This window comes from Trachinotus anak, unplaced genomic scaffold (genome assembly GCF_046630095.1).
Source record: "Trachinotus anak isolate AG129_WGS33_773 ecotype Australia unplaced genomic scaffold, CSIRO_AGI_Tana_v1 ptg000026l, whole genome shotgun sequence".
In the NCBI taxonomy this organism is placed as follows: Eukaryota; Metazoa; Chordata; class Actinopteri; order Carangiformes; family Carangidae; genus Trachinotus; species Trachinotus anak.
The window spans coordinates 6777940-6798900 of NW_027273877.1; the positions used below are offsets into that span (position 1 = coordinate 6777940).

The window sequence follows — 20961 nt, forward strand, 5'->3', positions numbered from 1 at the left end:
GGCTTTTCCATTGTCTCCATTTTCCACAGGCCACATGAATTATTACTATTTCTTTATTCTTAAGATGAGATCCCAGTAAGGTGTTATAGATGAGCCAAGGTGCTGGATATCATCTCCTGCCTCTCCATCCATCTGCTCTGGATCAAACACACAGAAGGGGCCAAAAAGCTCAATGTTCCACGTAATGGAAGCACGAGTTTCCCAACCGCTGGACAAAGCACTTGGAGTGCTGGTTTCCTCAGCCCACTTCACGCTCGCCTGAGCCTGAACACATGACAAGTAAAACCCGAAGGCACTGGGGTGGGGGGTGGCTGAACAGGAGGAGGAGGGGAGATGCAAGAAAAGATCCTAAGTGTTTTGATTTGCCTGTACGCTGGGTGTGTGGATGCATGAATCTGCGTCCTCTCTCTCTCTCTCTCTCACCTTTCTTTTCCATCTCTCCAGTTCTCTCTCTCTCTCTCTCTCTCTCTCTCTCTCTCCTCTCCATCCCTCACTCTTTCTGTCCCTCTCTCACTCTTCAAGGTTACTCACTATTGTTTTTCCAGACTGGAATCATTGCACGCTTCTCTTCTTTTCTGTCGGAGGACCATGTGAGGCTCTTGAATGTAAGTGCCTCCTTTGTTGCTTAATTCACTTTCATTGGGACCATTCCTTTAGAGGCAATAGGTTTAGGGTCGTCTTTTTTTTCCCTCGTAGCACATGCACAATGGGATGTCATACATCGGAGGGGTGGAGTGGGTCGGGATGAGGTGGGGTGGGGGTGTTTAGGGGGCTTGATTGCTCCATGTGGTCCAAGCGTGGGAGCTAAATGCACGTGTATGCTACTGTCATTGTCTCAGGGTAGCTTTTGTGCAGCTTTGTCTTTAGTTTTCAACTTGAATTTCTGCATGTGTTGCTCATTGACTTTTGTTTGGCTTTGTGTTGTTTGTATTTGGTGAACTGAAAATGCCTAAATATGGGACTACAAGATCGTTAGTTTAACTGTAAATAGACTGTGATTTCTGAATTACTGGATTTGGAAGTGAACAGAGAAAGCACAACACAAAACAACTATTTTTCATATATAAACAATAGAAATACAATAGTCTGGTATTTAAATGGAACAATATAGCTTTAAATTAGGGAGTTGAGTGGCTCATTACTATTAATTAATGGTTGTTATACACAATTTAAAGTACAAAAAGTTAAATGTTCAAAATTAAAAATGATTTGCATCCCTCTATCCCTTTAGATATAAAGGCTAACTTCTCCACTGATTGTACATACAATCTGAATTACACTTGTACAATTTATGCCATGATGTGATTTTTTTGGTCACATCTTATCAAATATAAGTCAAGGTGTGTGTTTCAATATCTGCTGTCTCAAATATAGTTCAACCAATGAGAAGAAGACTCAAACAATCTGTTCTGAATGTTATGTTTGTGTTTTACCACTGACTTGTTAGCGGTACACTGCAAGTACCCAGAAGACCTTTGTTTATTTATACCAAAATATCATCCAATTTATTCTTTGTTCTCTATGCACATGAGCCAATGGGCAAATTGCTTGTTTGGACTCGTGTCCATATTATGGAAAGCAATGTTCCATATTTGAACTGAATATATCATAAGGCTCAATCTTCTGCTTGTCAGTATAATAGGCCATGTTCGTTGGGTCTGTTAGTCGCCGTCGAGACCTCAGAAGATTTCAATTATGAGGATGTATCATGCAAGATAAAACAGAAGATAGTACATACACTTTAATTTAAGTCTTCATGTCTGGAAAAATTAATTAGGCCACTTTAAACACAAGCCCATTGTGTCTCCTAGCTTCTCCCATGGGCTGTCAAAAACTTGCTCATGCTAAATCATGTACGCAATGTTTGGCAACATTCCTAACTTCTATAAAAAGCAATAACTTTGACAGACAGAGGGGTAAGTTTATCATTTTCTCTCAAGTTATTCAGTTTTAACTTTTTGTTGAGCTTTTAGATGCCTCCAAACCAAACATTCTTCATTGCAATTCTTCCTCTGCTGGGTTTTAATGCATGCAAATGTGCATTCACTCCTCTGCAAAGATTGAACAATTCAGTTCAATTGCATATGATAAGTAGTTTGCTTATTCCTTCTAGTTTGCATGAAATTCTGTAAGGTGCCAGCATCAAACTCCCTCCCATGCTTCACTGCAAAGCAATGTGTCTGAAGAGAATTGTAACTGACAGGGTTGATGAATAATACACGTAGTGTATATACGTTGTTATGAATTATAGACAACTTTGCTAAGCTAAATACTGAACATAGAGATCTATAGTGAACATGTGCGTTTACCTGCACTACTCATTTACCTGCACTACACTGCTTTAAATGTCACTGTGGACCTGTTTTGGAACTGCTGATACAGTGAAGATGCTTTGGCTTGTTAAAGGCTGGCACACAAACACACATAGCTCTAAATATTGAATATGAATGTAAAATGCATTTAGCTGCTGGTGCAGTCAGAAGGATTTCTCTATGGCTGATTGAGTAGCATGAATCTACAACTTACTTAAGTGCAAGATTAATGAAACATATCTTTGCTGTGGACTAAAAACTATTTGTGAAACATTTTCTTTCCCAAAGATTCAGAAAAAAAAAACTTGTCATGTAGATTGATGGCAAAATATGTTTCAGTTTGTTTAAATCTGACATGGTTTGTGAGCTGGAAAGCTCTAAAAATGTGACAATGTTTGACTTTCAAGGGAGGTTTCCCCACAACAAGACATTCTTTTACTTTATTCATGAGGCCCAATGCACTTTCAATGATGCTTATCTTTTGTGGATTAGGTTTTTAGGAATGCTGGAAGTGTGTTGACCTTTTTTTTCAACATGGATGAAATGTTTCATTATACACTTCTATCCGAGCCAACAGAAATGTTGTGAGGTTACCATTACTGCTGGAGTCATGCAATTCATAGCATTCCCAGTCCATTCCCTTCCCCATTATGGATGCCACACACTCGACTCCCTTATCAGTGTTGACATGTGGAGAGGGAGGTGCTGGTGAATGCATTAGGATGTGACAGTTGTGTACCTGGAGCTACTGGCACTGAGCTAAAATGAAGTGAAAATGGTGCGTGGAGGAAGGTTGGATAGTTGATGCTAACCTGGAGCACATATGTGAGTTGCTGGCTAGTCACAGTGTGGAGGAAAGGTGCTGGAGAAAGCAAAAAAGGGCTAGAGAGTGAATTAAAAGTAGAGAAATTTGAGTGGGAGATGACTGTTTGCTTCTTTATTCCGCACAAACGGCTCTAGCCTCTGCCAGAAACATTTTTGCTTTGAAAAAGGACATTTTTTGGTTTAAATATAAGAATATTACTTTAATGTGGTTCAATGCACATTAAAACTCGTCCACCTTTGATGTCCAAACTATTTGCACTATGCTCAAATTATTTTAACACCGTCTTTGCCATATTTGGTGCCCAGCAGGGTCTCAAGCTTGGAGGCCTTGGCATCGTCGACTGCCAGTTTGTCCAATCTTTCTCATGCCCAGCCAATACCCTGCTACTTTCCAGCTATAAAATCCCATCTCTCTGCTGAGGACTCAAGAGCTTGGCATTCAAGTCTCAGCTCTCCAACAGACAAAATCTGGCTCTTCGCCACCTCCTTCTCTTGTACCAAAGCTCAAGAAAATGAGTTTGAATAGAGAGAAAAGACAGGGGGGCGAGTTTGGAGAGAAGAAGGTGGGATTTAAATGGAAGTAGAGGCATTTTATTTGCAATAGCCCCCTTTCATCCACCCTGGGGGTATTGGACTGTATGAATGAGCTGGTTTGTTCTACGGGTGACCAAACATGGCACTTGAATGTTTATCTGCACAATGACAAAGCTTGAGAAAGCCAAAGACACTTGGTGATGAGATGGACTGTGAACTAGTCAAGTGCCCCGTTCTGTTCAGTCTTTGCTGAGCACACACAGCTTTGGCTCGTCTGCAGATTTGGCCATGTTGGTGATCCAACTTCCTTTCAATACATTGTGTATTTGTGCCAGCCTCTACAGGACAACAGTGGGGTCTTACTATGGTTAAATGTGCTGGGAACCTAGCACAGATAGCGCTACCTCGATGAGAATTCACACTCGCGGTGACAATAATCTTCAATAGAATACGGCAGAATAACATGTTATGAGGAAAACTATTTCAAACTATTTGAAACCACATTAATGCTATGACCAATTAAATTGCCAATATCAATTCGATTTGAGTATTACCAGGTTCAGCTGATAGTAATGAGGTGATGGTGTAACAATAGCAATGGTCAGCATATATGTTATTAAAAAATGATTATGCTTTATTCGACCAAAAAAAGACCCTGACTGTTAAAAAACACTGCTCGTTTGTTGGTGCTCATTGCTTGGTCAGGCGTGGCTGCAGCCCCTGGTCACCATGACTGAATGGTCAGTGATGTGTGGAGTATTGCCATCTGGCAAACTGATCTTTTTCACAGTTGTTAGAATCGACAAAACCTGATCTGCGATTGTCGACAGAATAGGATACAACAGAACAAACCTGGTAAATACCGCCAGAAACAAACAAGATCCTTCTCAAAAACATAATAGCTGACACTGTCTCATCTGCTTTACAAAGTCTCTGTGCCTGTGCAGCTTAGTATGCCATCGATTAACACTGCAGCTCGGTCTGCATACTGCTGCCTGCATTAATTGGCTCTTTGATTAGCTGAAGCTCAGAGTCAGTGTCTGGCCTACAAGCAGAAGTGGATCGATGTGTCCTCATGGAGACTTCATAAGCTGGGAATTCAGTGTAGGGACAGCCAGTCCCAAAGCTGGTAGAGTGTAGTTCAGTTTTATCCCTGTATCATGATATGACATCATGCCCCCCTGCCATGTGATTCCAGGAAACGATGCCAAGTAATTATGGGGAGCAGGTTTTCTATGTGCAGTGTTGTGACTTCTAAGCAAACCCTCAAAGCATTCCAGTGTGCTCTCATTCATTAAAACTATACATTGCAGGGTGATAAAACAAAAATTCAAGCTATGCTCCAACATGTTCAGCTCAGAGAGAGAAAAAAAAAGAATCTGATCTAACTGAAATAACTGCAGGACAGCAAACATGAGGGCTGGTCAGCAAACGAATGGAGGCAAAGTTAAGATGTTTCATGCCACGTCTGACAGTGCTGCCCCCAATAAATCCAAAAAAATCCAAACACTGTGACGCACCCGGCCTTTCTTGTCAGAAAACATAATCCTAGTCATCATGTAGAAATGCACTGTTACTACGACAACCAATATAATACTGACAACAAAAGATTATATTGTCCAAACACAAATCCATTGTGGAGGCTTGTAAATGGCAGAGTGGACAACTCAGCCTTTATGATCGCTTATAAAAAACTATTGGATTTGCGTGTTGTCTGAACAAAACATAATTGTCAGTTAGATGTTTACTGGGGATTTGATCTCTTCGGGTTCACATTAGCCTTGAGGGAAAAACCACAAAAGGAATGTGTCTCGTAACCTGAATCAGAGTCACCAGACTGTCCTGAAAAAAGTTCTACCTTTTCATGACAGTAGCAGCAGCAAATCTTTCTTAAATTCAGGGTCTGTCTTGTCTAATGATTTTGTGCTGCCTGTCTTTTAAAAGTCTCTCTCCTGCATCCTCCTGCTCTCTGCCTGGACATCTTCACCTTTCTCCTTCCTGTCTGAAGAAGTATTAGGATTATTCCTTTGAAATAAACACATTAAATGTGCTGGAGAGAGGAAAACTTCAACAAATCACTTCTATGGTAATCCTCAAAATATTTCCCATTCACAACAATGACACACTACAATGTGTAAACCTTTCCTGGCTCATTGTCTGGACTGTAGTTGGGAAACACGGGGAGACGCTAACTTCTAACTCTCTGCTGCGGTCGCCAGCCTCACCACTCTCTCTCCTCTCTCTCGCCTGCTACACACACAACCTACGTACTGAGCTATTCCTGAGAGGAGCTAAGCTACTTGTGCAACAACATGCCATCTCAAACTTCTCACACTTACTGCAGATCTTGCACAGAGATCACAGTGTAATTTGCTAGTTTACTTGACTACTGCTGCATCTTAATGCTTAATGCACAAGTTTAGTTTCCATGCACAACTGCACATGCGTATAATGGTGCAATATGATCTGGTCTCAGAATGGTAGAGAAGGTGAGTCAGGAACAGCTTGACAAGCACACTTTGGCTATAACTACACATCTGTCAAAGATCCCAGGTTGTGCAAACCTAAAAAAAACACTGTTGTCCTCTCCTCTCCTCTCCTCTCCTCAGCCTTTGTCAACAGGACACAGTCATACCCATGAATATGAAAGAAATTATAGTCACTATGGCCGGAGGTCAAGCTAGCTTTCTGAGACAAAAGCCTACTGCTGCCAAAAGTTGGTTGCATGATGGATGCAAACAGGCAATATCAAATTCTTTATGGGACAGAACTCTTCTATTAGAGTAACAGTCAGTCTTGCGCTGACAGCACTGGTAATAATACTCATAAATTACCTGGCTATTCTTATACTAAAATTAACATAAAGTAATAGTCACTCACACAACACATGTACATTATATCTTAGTTTTAACATGATCAGGGTCAGGTTTGCTTCAAATTGGATATTCCTCATATTAAGACTGGAACGACTGCAGTGTTCTTGGCCGTTTCTGCTGGTTTGCTGCAGTGAAACTTGAGGCCAGAGGATGGAAGGAGAATACAACCTTTTCTTTAGTGTTTTTTGAATTTCAGGAAACTTTAACCCTTTAAAAGATGGTATTCTCCATAGGATCTCCAATGGTCTAAAGAGCTAGTCAACTTGTGGTTCAAACAATGCTTATCTCCCAGCATAGGCTCAGTTTGATTTATGCAGCAGTGCTGGTATCTTCACAAGCTTCTGCAGCTGCATGTTGATGTGTGTTAAATAGGAGGTGATGCACTTTCCAAGGACGGACCAGAGTTTTCTCTGAGAATGGATCCCTGAGTGTAAACAGATAATGTGAGCTGAGATGTACAAAGCTGTGCATTCCAAGGGAGAGTAATGCAATATCATTAATGGTCTTATGGATTTTCTTGTTTTCTTGTTTTGTAGAGCAATACCAAAACACACACACACACACCCACCAGACAGTCCCACAATGTCTCTCTCTAAGCTTTGGAAAAGTGCCGTGGGTGGTTTATTGATTGAACTTCTGAGGTCAGTGTGTTTGTGTGTGTGTGTGTGTTGGAGAGTGGCCCTGTGTGTCTGCTGCTGGCAGTATTTATCTGTGCTGAAGTTAGAAGAATAGAGACGAGGTGTTGGCTCGGCCTGAGGGGACAGCTCCAGCTTGATAGAGAAACAAGACACGCAGAGAGGGCGAGTAACCATGTTGGAAGCAAATGCCATTTGCTTTAAGAAGCTTTGTCCCCTGGGACGCTCCTCTGTGTGCCAGCAAAACTACCTGTCTGTCTGCCTGCCCACCTGTCTGTCTAAATGCTGCATTAGAAGTGACTCAGATGTTTGTTCTGCCTCGAGAACCTCCTTCATTTTTTATTAGTGAGCAACTGATTTTCTCAAGTACCCAGATGTGCAATGGACTCTGAGCTGAATTATTACACAGATGAATTTTGAACAACTGAAAATTTAGTCTGCTTCAGTGGTTAGCGCTGCCGCCTTAAAGTTGCACATATGGGTTGATTGTCTATCTCTATGTGTCAGCCATGCAACAGACTAGCAACCTGTGCTGGGTGGACAGTACCTCACACCCAGTTAGAGCCGAGATAGGATAAGCAACAATAGAGAATGCATGAAAATCAAATTTGAGTACATGTTAATTTAGAAATAAATTAATTTAAAACATATTTTTGCAATTTGAAACATGAGTGGTTATAGTCTGCACGTATGCCAGACCTGTCTATTAGAAATTATATTTATATACTACTACTTTGCTGATTGATTGAATTTTCTACTGACATAATGAGGAAACTTTAAACAAATGTGTCTGTCAAGTCCCAAAAATTGATACTGAACATATAAGTTCAAGTGTTGACTGACCTGAGTAGTTGGTTTAACACTGAAACTGTCAAAAGTGACAGGATGCACAAAAAGAAACGTGTTTACTTGAATAACATTTAGCTGAAACATAATCTTTTGCCACCCCTAATTTAAGTGCTTTTGTTGCCTGAACTTAATCACCTGAGGGACTTAGGGTGTCTCTGGTGTGTCCTAATATCGTCCTGCAACGCAAACAATATTGTCAGGGGACACAATCCAGGCTGCAACCAAGTTTGACATCAAAACATAACCGGCAACAACAAACTGACAGAGTTGCACATGCACATATTGATGTGGTCAATTTGATTTCGATGCTGCAGCAGCTTTCACCGACTTGCTATTGCATCAATCATCATTCATCAGAAGGTGCAATTATTGCTATGTGCCCTATTTCTGTCACTCAAAAGCTCAGATGAAAGGATACGATAAAAATAAAATTCATTAAACTCCTCTTAAAAGTGCTTGACTATAAATGATATGTACTCCTTTATGGACAATTTGAACTAGACTGACAAACATACATAACTGAAGAGCTGAAGTCAAAGAGGGATCACAGGTAGCGCCTTTAACAACCCTAAACCTGATGATTTAGGATTATCAGACATCATACCTGAGCCCAATTGAGTTGGTTAATAATTCAAAACATTGATGATCCAACTGAGAACACCATTTATTCCATTTATAATTCATCGCTGTCATATACTGTAGTCACACTGCTACCACACTGTGTGAAGACCCCTCCCCACCTTCATACAAAATGCATGTGCTTTGATTAATGTCCCAGCTTTCACTGACTGCGCTCCATTCAGTCGTCATCTGCATCCCCAGCTAGCATCTGTGTCTTTTTATGGCCAAAGGAGATACATAAGCTTTTATATTCCCTATAGGAACAAAGTGAGATGTTCCCACTTCCTGCTTTGTGTGTCTGTGTGTGTGTGTCTGTGTGTGTGTATAGAGCATGTGTGCGCACTCAGTGTCACAGGTGATGGCAGGCCCATAAATCAGAATATTTTTCTCACCACATAAACCATTGCATTACATTAACCACCAGCTCACACACACATATACACACACCGAGGTGCAGCGTGCTGCAGGGACAAGAGCAGGGGAGGTCGGAGAGCCTGACTTTCACTTATAACTTATTCATGCTTCACACCGTCGTTTGCCACACCTGGGAAAAAGTCGATTTCTCTCACAGTGGGCAGGCTCATCTAAAGCAGCAGTATATGACTTTAAAATAACAACTTGCTCCTCAAACATCTTCACATAGAATTTCCTATTACCTCCTTCTTCAAGGCTTTGCACTTTACTCTGTACCCAAGCTGCTGTACGCTATTGTCACGGCATTTCTCAGCCCACAGTAGGAATCAGTGTCCCTGCTGGAGCAATTTCTGGCATGTCTGGTTGAATCATTGGACGCTAGGTTGGACACAAGGGTTAGAGTTTGGGTCAGTCTGTCTATTAAGGTATTTCATGGCCCTGCACATATGACTAGCTTTTATTCCAGTTTCAGATGCGACTTATTAGGATTGTGGTGCAAAACACATGCAAAGCACTGAGCGGTACCACATGTTGATGCACTAACTGGAGTGTTATATGTTGGACATAATTAGGACTTCAGTTTTAGAAGCTGTGTGTTATAGGAGCGTAACTCACTGGACGATAACAGGACAATATAATGATCTTCCTTCCTGCCATGAACTCCAAATATATATTCTAAATTAGATTTGCTTTTACCCTGGGCTCAAAGGAAGAGCAGTGAGGAGAATTTTTTATGCCTCATCACACCCTTATTTCACTCAACACTAAATGGCAGATATACTGTACTCCCCTCTGTGGGAGAACTTTAATAGGTAATGTAGTGATGCCTGAAATAGCACATTAGCTGAAAGAAAAACATAGCTGAGTGTGAATGTGAACAGTGAACGCCTGAGAGCCAGTTGATGCTCACCAAGTGGTGCATGATATTCATTGACCTATTATTTACAATCGATGTGCATTTTTCTGTTGACAATGGGATGAATTAATCCATCTCTTGACCACTAGTTGATCACTTTGTCTGTCTTTTTTTTTCACTCACAGCAGTCGCCAGCTGTGCCTGGAAACGATGCTGATGAAAGGCTACGTATTAAAAGGATATTTACAAGCTGCCTGGCAGGAAGTTGTTACTGAAGAACTTAGATGATTCACTACTCAGATACCTGGATTAGTGACTTTCTTTCTATGTCTTTCAAGTACTATCTCAAAGACTCTGCTTTGTGAAGATGTTTAAAGGCTGCACATTAAAACTGATTTATGGGCATTTGTTAACCCTAAAAAGCTTATTCATCTTCAGAGGAAGTGAACAGACTTCAAATTGAAAGTAGAAAAAAAAATATTTAATTTCATCACAAGCTTTGACTTTTATGCTAATGCTAATGTTTTCTCAGACTGATTGAGTCTGTTTTCAGTGGGATAATGTGTTGTTGTCGTAGTGAGCCAGCTGGTGTTGGTTTGGGTTGAGGGCAAGCAGCCGGGGATGTGATTCCCTTTGTGACAGTTTGAGGACACACTGGGCCAGCTGACAGCTAATGATGATGCTGCCTGACACCCGTATATGTACGTGTGTGTATGTGTTTATGTTTATCAGTATCTGTGTGTGTGTGTATATTTGCATTAGCCTGGATGATGTTGCAGTGAATTTCTTTAGTGTGACAGAGAATGACCTTGAGCTGTTGCTCTTGGTGAATGTGTCAGATTCGGGCAATAGATCTCGATGTGCGTGTGTGTGTGGTGTGCATGCATAATGTACAACACAACTGCTGGATGCTCTTAACTTCATCTAAACCCTGAAATGCGACAAGGAAAGTATATTCTTTCTTCATTGTCCTGGATGATGCTGTTTTTATTGCATCCAATTTGATGTCATGCTTGAAAGGAGCCAGCAGGGCAAAGATGTTCGCAACTACTGTTGATTCAGAGTTTATTATTACTCACGCTGACCCCAGTTGCCTTGTGCTTCTTATTAGATAGTCACAAACAACAGTGCATCAAAATATTTCTGTTTATCGACTGACCTCTCTTCGGTTCTCTGACTCACAACGACTGAAAGCATTGTGAGCCGCGTCCTGTTTTTTTTTTGTGGATCTCATGCCCTGCACTCTGTTCTCTTAAAGCACCTGAGGGATTGTTTATGTCAGTTCACATACACAGATCGACATGATTGCACAGAGACACACACACAAACACACAAACATAGCTAACTGCGTTTTAACTTTGCTGATTCATGTAGTAAATGTGTGATTTCCAGTGATAATAAGTCACATCTTTGGTGCTCACAACTATTCTTAGCACGTTTAAAGGGTCACTTCACCCAAACTACAAGAAACAAACAGTTCCCTGCTTCGGTTTTCGTCTCACTGTTCCCTCTTGATTTCCGACTACTCTGCATACCAAGAGTACTGCAGCCACATTTTAACATTTATCACCTCGACTTCTTTATCTCCTCCGCTCCCCACCTCTCTCCCTCCACATCTCTTAATCTGTCTGTCTGGCTCCCCCCTCCACATCTCTTAAAATCCGTTTTCAGAGCATTTCTGTGTATTACTTTCTCCCTGATTAGATCAGTTTATCCACAGAGGTCACTTGACAGAGACGGATAACTCACAGACACTATGGCAGGATCTCCATAACAAAATGCAAAATGCTCTGAAACACTGAATACAGCCACGTCTTTGCTACGTTCCTTCCCTTCTAATCCCTAACTGGGCTTCAAAGCAGCTGCTGCGTCCCTGCTCGGCTGGTACCAGCTGTACATCTTCTCCTCACTAATTGAAACCAGTCCTTTACTACCCGTATGTGAACTAGCTTTTGAGAGCCAGAGGTCAGTTTGAGGGGAAATGTGTTTGACATTTTCCTTAGCTGTGACTATGAAGGTGCTCAGACATGGTTGCTCTTAGAAATAAATGTATGTACGGACAGGTCTTCAGGGTATCTTCCACCCTCCCATGAGTCATGCAAAATGAATGCATATCTAATGTACTATCCAAGACAGTGATCAGTGACTGGGGAGGTTTTAAGACATTGTATATCTAAGTCGTAAAGATGCCTCTGGAAGATAATATGCTGATGAGGCTCATGTGTGTGGGGATATTATAATGTATGTGTAGGTGCTTGCATGAAAGGATGCTGACATGCATTGTTGGATAGCAGTAAGTGTAACAGTAAGTGTCCTCTTGTATTTATTTTACCTGGGAGGTTGACTGAGAGCCATTTAAAATATCAAAGTGTTATGGTCACATGTCCTTGTGCACATATGTGTGGTATAAATCCTACAAACCTCCGGCTACCCACAGCGACGGTGCCCTCTACAAAGGGTCTTGGTCATAACCCTGTCATGCTTTATCCCTGTAATGGTCTCACCCCGAGAGCAGAGACGGAGTCCACTGCATTCCTCTCATTCTTGGTTGTTAAAAATAAAACCTCTCTAAACTCACAGTTGAGGCCAGTTTTCCTAAAGCCAGAGAGTTGTCAAGTGAGTATTGGAAACAGAGGGCAAAAACCAAGGCAAAATTAGTTTTCCCCCCTACATTTTACAGAAAATGCAGCAGCTAACATGAAGCAAACATTAAAAAACAAGTTTAAAGTTGCTGATTTTGTTTTCCATAGCAGAGCTTAAATTGTCATAACCTATTTCATTTCCTCTTTGCTTGATTTCTAACAAGTTACAGAAATAAAATCCTGATACACAAAAACCTCATGGGACAGTTTCTTTAGAGCACAAGATGAATACAAAAAAAACTGACACAAAACTTCATCTAACATCTCAACAATTTCTCAATATGCTTGTTTGGATTAACAGCAGCACAGGGAGAACTGAGCCTTGCCTTTCTTTCTTGTGATTGAGATTTCTTTTACTTTACTTTGTTAAAGTTTCAAGTTTACCAACAGTTTTGTACATTCAGTATACTTGGTGTCTCTTTCTATTTTGTACCCTGTGCAGAATGTGAGTCCTCGTCTCTTGCAGATCTTACGTGTCCACTGTGCCTCGCAAATTAAGTCATTATGAATCTGAACTCAATACCCTCCATTTCTATTTGCACAATGTCATTAGAAGCTCTGGAATACCACCAGGGGCAAGATAGGAACATATAGTTCAAGGTGAAAACTGCCACTCGACTTTGCAGCATTGTGGCAGAGGACACTTCACAAAGCCTCAGTTACTAGGTCTGCTGGGAGACTTGAATGTAAGAGGAATCCGTGTTTGTGCTTTAATTCTTAAAAGTGCTGTTGCGTAACCCCTCAAGGCTTAAAAAAAATAAAAAATCACTGAAGTCTTGCTAATGTAATCACTGTACAGTATCTCTGTCAACACTTTGCATCAGTGCAATGATGGAATTTCAGTCTTCCTGCAGGTTATTAAAAATCAATTAAACTGACTTTTTTAAAGGTGGTCCAGAGGGATCAATGCACTGCTGCTTCAGAGAATGAATCTGCAATGTGATGTGCAGCATTTAGGGATACAATGCTGCACAAAATGTGTTGCAAATAAACAACACTACCAAATACAGAAATGCACTAATGTTCACTGCAGTGCTGAAAAATGTATTTATGATAAGTAAATTAACAAAACTTTACCAACATATATAGCAGCGTATTAACAAGTATTGAACAAATATTAACACTAAAAGATACTAAAACTTGTGTAACCTAAGCAAACTGCAGCAGCCAGTCTCTCTGAACGGAGGCGGCAGCAGGAATCAGGAGTAATATCTGCAGGCTAACCAGCACTGAGTCTGCTGTCTGATGCAGTGAGTGTGTACAAATGCTGGAATCAGCAGCAGCCGGGTCGAGGTGAGTCCAGTATACAGGTTTGTACTGGTTTATACTGTCACCGTCACTACTTGCATTGCTTAGAGATTAACTTTGTCTCACAGTACTCAAGTGAGTTTGTAACACTGTTTATGGTTGTAATGCTTTCATTTACATGGCTAACACATTGGAATGGGGCGAGGGACTGCGTCCAACAGTCATTCAAGTCAGACATTCAAGGTTTAAAGGTCTCTCTAAAGCTCTGTTTCTTCAGTCTTTTCACAACTAATTGTCAGCTTTTGTGTGGAAAACTGAATACAACACCACAACATTATGTGACGTTACCACCATATTTAATCAATTATCGGACATATCTTTCCCCTTTCCATGACACACTCCACTTTAGAGTGTGGCTGTTTGGGGTAGGTGTAACTTTCATACAAACTAGTTGTTTTTGAGCATGCCTAAAACTTAATAGTGAAGTTCATGACTTAGAAACAGCTGACTCACTGTATTACAACTATTTTCTGTGATGACACACCAATAGTGTATAAATTAGGAGAGCTGGAAAGTGTACAATCTCACAATAGAGATATACATTTTCCTCTTTTTCAAATCACAGCACACTCTGTGTGCCTGTACTTCTGTTCTTGCCGTGCTGAGGGAACATTTCATATCCTCATGGACTGGTAGAGAGCGTTCGAAAAGTTTGTGGTCCTGCTGTTGCTGAGAACTGACCCAAGATGGAAACTCTTTCCTTGTCCTTTTCCAGAAGAACATTCTTTAGCAGCCGCCTCACCTCGACTGATCCCTCTCCAACCACTCCAAACACACAGCCAGAATCCCCACCACACACACACACACACACACACACACAGATATCCAAATCCAAATATTATACATGAATATATTGAAGGCATAACCTATGAAGAAACTGTTTAATGGAAAATGCCTTTACCTCAAACTCGTTTAACAAAAACATAACTTATCTCCACGATCACTGGTGATTTGCAAATGTGTTAAACTTAATGGGAAATTTTGGTGTTGAAGTTTTTTACTAAACCCACTAAACAACCTCCATTTGTGATCTCTGAGCCAAAGCTGTAAAAGCACATTTTAAATGACCTAACAGAAATTCTAAAAAACTTAATCTAATTGAAATCTCTGTCAGTGCTTGGCATTTCAGTGGTGCATTCAGTTTTGGACATGCTTTTTGGAGCCTACCAGACCCAAACAAACAGTTTCATTTGATGCATAAAACTTAATTTTTTGGCCAAAATACCATTTCTGGCACCGCAAACAGGAAGGAATTAAACCCACAACCCTTTGCAGAATAAGAACCATGTTCTACACTACACGACTCACTACCCTAGGGCAAAATGTTTAGGATTATTTGGACTGTGTATAGCTACGAATGAGTCAGTTTTCAAAGCTTTCACATCACATGGACTGAAAAGATCTAAATGATAGTTTGGGATGATAGTTTTCCTTTTTTTTTGTTCTGCTTTCCGTTATTCACAATTGTCCACACTGTGAGCACTGCTGACAGCATATCAGACATGACGGGGAGCTACAGTTTCCAACGAGACAGCTGATGAATGCTGAGGATTGTCGATCAAAAATTGCAGTTATGGCAGGGCGGCATGCCTTGTGTGGGAGGGTGAATGACTGACTTGCATCTTGGAGATTAATTTAAGCTGCTTTCCTTGTGGGCCGCATAAAAAGAGGGGGTTGTTTTTATGAGTGGCGGCCAAAACAGCTGAAGATTCAAGGTGGAGAGAGACGGAGAGACAGCAGGGAGACATAAAAGAAAAAAAAAACTACAAAGAGTTGTTGCTGAGGATGTGTCATGGAGGCAAATGTGAAGACAGATGAAAGGTTAATATACAGTAACTTCACAATGTGTGGTGTCCTTAAACCTTAACTGCAAAGAGGCCTGATTTGAAAGATCCTTATCACAGAGACTATTCCCCTATGGTAGAATATATATATATATATATATATATATATACATTTCCTGATTTTGTTCACATTTTAAAAAGCTAATGATGATGTGTGTTGTCAGTGCAAACTCAACTCTTCCTCCTGTTGTCTTTGGCATCCATATTTGTTTTTCAGGTGCTTCCATGCCATTAAAAGCCAAGTCAGAGCAGAAAATCCTCACTATCATAACAGCAACTTGGATGTTGACATAAATGCACTTTACCAGTTGCAAAATTGTAATTATTATAACTACAATATGACATCAATGTGGCATAAGCTACTGTCAATGATCTGAACATTTGCGGCACAGATGTTTCAAATTAAAAGCCTTCCAGCAGCTACAAGGACAGAATCCATCCCTGTCTTTCGAGACTTTTAATGTCAATCATCTGTATTTAGATCAAAAGAACGACAAAGTTGAAATGTTTGGGATTAATTAGTGAATGAAACTTTAAAAGGGACACTGAGAGCAACAGAGTTGTGAGTATAACAAGACATTGTTGTTTTATTGATGGGAGTATGGGTCATGTCACTGGCTTGAATGGTTTTCAGCCATTTCTTTTTAGTCTTCAACAGTAGTCTTCCATTCAGCTAAACTGTCTGGATGTAAAGTTGTGATTCTGTTCTGTAACTTCTGATATGGAGAAAGAATAAATTGGGAGCAAAGTGATCTCAAACACTTAACAGTGCGCAGTGATGCTGAAACTCAGCAATTACAGGTGCTGATCCCAAGAATACCGAGTACTGAATGTTCAGAAATGAGTTGGAAGGTGTCAAACAAGCTGTTGGCACATACTGGACCAAAAATACTGACTTCCATTTCCAGACATAGCACATCTGTGTTTCTGTTGGCCGACTGTGCAAATGTGTGGCGCAAAGTTGGACAAAAGTGAACCCTGACCTTTGAGGCCAGCTGTGATGGTAAAGATGCTGCACTGAAACTAGACGTACATGCTTGAATTTGTCAGTTCTCCAGGTTTACAGGTGTTATTTACACCTCACAATTATCACGGGCAAAATAATTCATGATTATGATATTATCACAAAGTCTAAAGAAGTCAAATTCATCTTTAACTTTGCTACTTGTGTGTTTTGTCTATTTTTTTCTTGACAAATGAATTAGACTCACATACGAGTGCAGAGGTGGAGTCTGTAACCATGACTACACAAAAGTGTACAAAATAATTACACTTAATAGACAGTGAAGAAGCAGCCACGTCACATTACAGCCTTCTTACTCAAAGCAAAATCTGACCTGTCTTTGAACACACATCTGCATACAGGTTTGCACATAAGCAAAGACAAATAGACACACACACATACATCTGTACGACACATCTCACTGCAAACTCACACTTGTACACAGGCAGCCTGGACTCCACCCCCACTGGTTCAGTGATTGGCCTACTTAGAGGCAGGGCAGCCCACTGGCATATTTGAATACAGGGAAACAGAGGGGGAGGGATGGACAGAGAGGAGGAGGAGGAGGAGGAGGAGGAGGAGGGGCGGCGAGTTAGAGAGGGGGGCGGTGCACTAGTTTGTCCCTGCTCTCTCTCTCTCTCTCTCTCTCTCTCTCTCTCTGTGCCGGGTCAGGATGGAAAGGCTTACACAGGCAGGGGAGGAAACATGTCATGAGAGGTGATGACACAGCCACAGAGACGTATCCACATCCTCGCTGACTCCCAACTTCACTGCCCGCTGCTGCTTCTGCCGCCGCCGCCGCTGCTGTTACTGCATCCCACAGAGGAGAGAGGGAGCCAAAGATAGCCTCCGTTCTCTCTCCCCACCTCTCTCTCTTCCTCTCTTTTTCACTTTGTTGGTGGATGATGGGATTTTAATCATGTGGAAGGTAAGAGGGGAAGAGGAGGAGGAGGGGAGGGGAGCTTGTTTTGTTTTCTTATGCATATTGTAAAACGGGCCTGTCTCAGTTTGTGCTCCTGGTTTACTTACATCTGTGAGGGTCTCTGGGGGATTCCCGCATGCTTTCACCCTCTGTCTCAGCTCAGAATTTATTCTCAGTGGAAATGAGGAGTGGAAGAGTTGAGTGCCAGCATTACTGGAATGATAATGATAGAGCAGTGGCTTCGGGACTCAGCCAATGAGTGTTGTGGAGCCATCTGTATGATGGTCAAGCAGAAACTTTATTTACAACAAGGAATCTGTTTTATTATTTGATACATATGACTATGAATGAGTTGTTTATTCCTGGCTGATTTAAATCGATCTTTCTTTGAGCTCTGAGAAACTTCAGCTTTATCAAAAGTTTAATTTTGTGTTTTTAAAATGTGCAGTCAACTTCGATGAATGCAGAATTTTTTAAAGAGCAGCGAAGGTGGTGAATATTATGGTGTGTTTTTCATACTTAGCAGGTTCACAGGTATTGACCCTGACATTTTTGAATATAGAGCAGAAAAGCACATTAAATTGTGTGTGTGTGTGTGTGTGTGTGTGTGTGTGTGTGGGTGGGGTTATGCTGTGTGTTAGAGTCTGTTTTGTGTGACCTAATTTCAAAGAGCCACTGTGTGTTTTGGTGGTTGCTTGAAGCCCAAGACACATAAAGACAGGAGACAGTGCCTTGAGGGATGCTTAAAATGTGTGTGTACTTGAGTGCTGGAAGTGCGTGTGAGTGTGTGAGCGAGTCGCTCTAAAAGGTCCTGTTTGGTCTTTTTTGCACTTAAGGGGGGGAGGAGGTCTGACAGTGTTAATTTAACAGCTAGAATAAAGGGGGCAGATTTTGTGTGTATATGTAATTACGACACATTCATTACTACACATCCACACACAGGTCCTGCCACGGTTCTCTCAACATGTTATGCTTCCATCCACGTTGGCACAACTCTGTCTGATTTCATGAGCCTCCCAGAGGTCAGGTTATTCAATTTCACAGCATCTCCTGTGTGCTGAGGCATGTCTCTGTGTATGTGTGTGTAAGTGTGCAGCGTCTTGTGTGTGCTGGAGCGTGTGTGTGACAGCTGACTGCCACAGGCTCAGCGCTACTACTGATCCTTCTCACCTGCCTTGGGTCACAGGGATCAAGAAAATCCAGGCCCAGTGTTTGATCTAAAAGACAATGGGAACTCAAGGAAGGGAGGGCAGTGTAACTGCAGATTATAGTGCTAGTTAAAGGACTGAGTGTAACTTTGAATTAAATAGAAACATGTGTGACTTTTGTTGCAGCTTCCTCAGATTTTTGTCCTAAAACGTAACATATTTGAACTAAAACTTTTTGAAAGGGCTTTAAATTTTTGTGTGAAAGTGCCAGATTTGACCTTCAGTGATGGTGGGAATCATTTTAAGAGGTTTGTTCTGAAAAAAAAAAACTTTTGAAGTTTGAATACTTTTGATGGATATAAGCTTGCAGTTTGCCATATCTCACATTGGCTCTGACAAAGGGAGAGTGGGAAGCACAAAAAGACGGTTGGTTTGTAGTTGTCACGATGCCGACCAATATAGCAACAATGGTATTGTTGCTGTTTCTTTTCCTGTTTCCCTTGACACATTTCAGTTGTATTGTCAACCGGGGCGAGCTTGAGAAAAGCCCCCCCCTCCCCCCCAATCCCCCATCCCCCCCTTACCCTGACCCAACCTGAAGAGTGACTGTGGGAACCATGCAGACAAATATAGTGAAAGGAGTGCTGCCGTGTCTTTTCCTGCGTGGGACACGTCTGTCAGTTAGTTTAAACCTGGTAGGAGATAAAGGTGCTGTCTTGATCTTATTAAAAATTGAAGCAGTTACTTTGAGTGTTGTTGCATTTAATCACAAGGAAAAAAAATGTTTTCAGGAGAACTTTGCTGCCTGTTGCTGATAGCATTAGCCTCCTACATTGCCCCCAAAATATCCTGTTATCATACCAGTGTGTGGCTTAGATAATAAATGGGGAGGTATAACTCATGAGACTCTTATCTCTGCTTAATTGGTTAATTTGATCTTCAAAGCGTCAGCAGTCGCCCACTTCAGACGCTTCAGGGGCAAACTACTAATTGCTATCTAAACATCCTTCAAAAAGGACAAAGACAGACTGGAATACTTTTTTTCCTGCTCACATCCTCCCCTTATTTCCACTCCAGTTCAGTTCATTTTATTCACCCCAGTGCGTTCTTTAATCACCAACCGAATAAGATGAGGGTGCAATGTTGCCATGGGAACTTCAGAAATTGTGACAATGAGCAGAATCGGTTCAGTGAGACTTGGCAGCTTGTGCAGTCCTGTGGAGAGGATAAGTGGTTCCTCAAACTTTTTTTTTTATTTTTTTTTTACAGTTGTCAGGAGCCTCTGCAGTAGTCTACTTTACAAATCCAAAGAGTGGTATTATCCAAAAGTTTTAGCATTTGAACTATAAATATATCATCACAGCTTGCTCCACTTTTCCTATAATGTAATTTTAGAGATAAAGGCAGTAAAACATCAGATTTTGCTCGACTTAATGCATCCATGGTGGCTTGACTTCTCTGCAATACAAGTAATTGGTGTTTCTAAATGTTCCTCTTGAATGCGAGGTGCTAAAAAGGTACAAGGTAAAGGTAAGATGTAAAGCTCTCTCCCTTTGAAATCTTTTACAGTTTTTACTTTAGAAGCAAAATAAGCAGTGAGCGTGCACCCTGATATACACACTTCACAGGTGTCAGCCTCTGCTTGGTTTCAGTTATTTTTCCTCCTCAGATTGCAGGTCTGAAGGTATGTCGTTGGCCATTTGATATGCGTCAAGGGGTTTTGGATAATCTGCTGCAGACCGACAGATGTTAAAGTCAGGTCACCTCATTTTTGGAGATTCTGCCACGAGAAGTGGCCCTTGAAAATCCAATATCATGTTTTTTCATTCCTCCTGCTTCAACATAAACACAGTCCTACTTTGCTCTGTCATGCCATCGTTCATGCTCAAAATATGCAAAGGGCTCAAAGTCATGTGCAAGTGTAAACATAGTTCCAAGCTGTCCATATGTTAAGTATTATGATATACAATGTCCTCTGTGATGGAGGTTAGCAGGTTCATTTCAGGCATGCTCAGGTTAAACTGTGGTCACATGTGCAAAGTAACAGGTTTCTTGAGAAGGGGCAGACACATAACTCCAAGCCAAAAAAATATCAACCTGTATTTCAACCTGTTTCAAGTAAAAATCATATTGTCTGAACAAGATAGTTCACAAATGGATGCTGGAAACAAG

General features: G+C 41.1%; 1 protein-coding gene across 2 annotated transcripts in view; it reads left to right on the forward strand.

Moving 5' to 3' along the window:
* Positions 1-364: 364 nt before the first annotated feature.
* LOC139609770 (E3 ubiquitin-protein ligase Midline-1-like) overlaps positions 365-20961 on the forward strand; it is a 54963-nt gene continuing 34366 nt past the window's right edge. Inside the window, exon 1 of one of the 2 annotated variants that reach the window (XM_071464735.1) lies at positions 365-605. The gene's annotated coding sequence lies outside the window, so the exon portion shown is untranslated. Of the gene's footprint in view, positions 606-17397; positions 17648-20961 lie in introns of those variants that run through there. The other variant, XM_071464734.1, reaches the window with a different exon arrangement.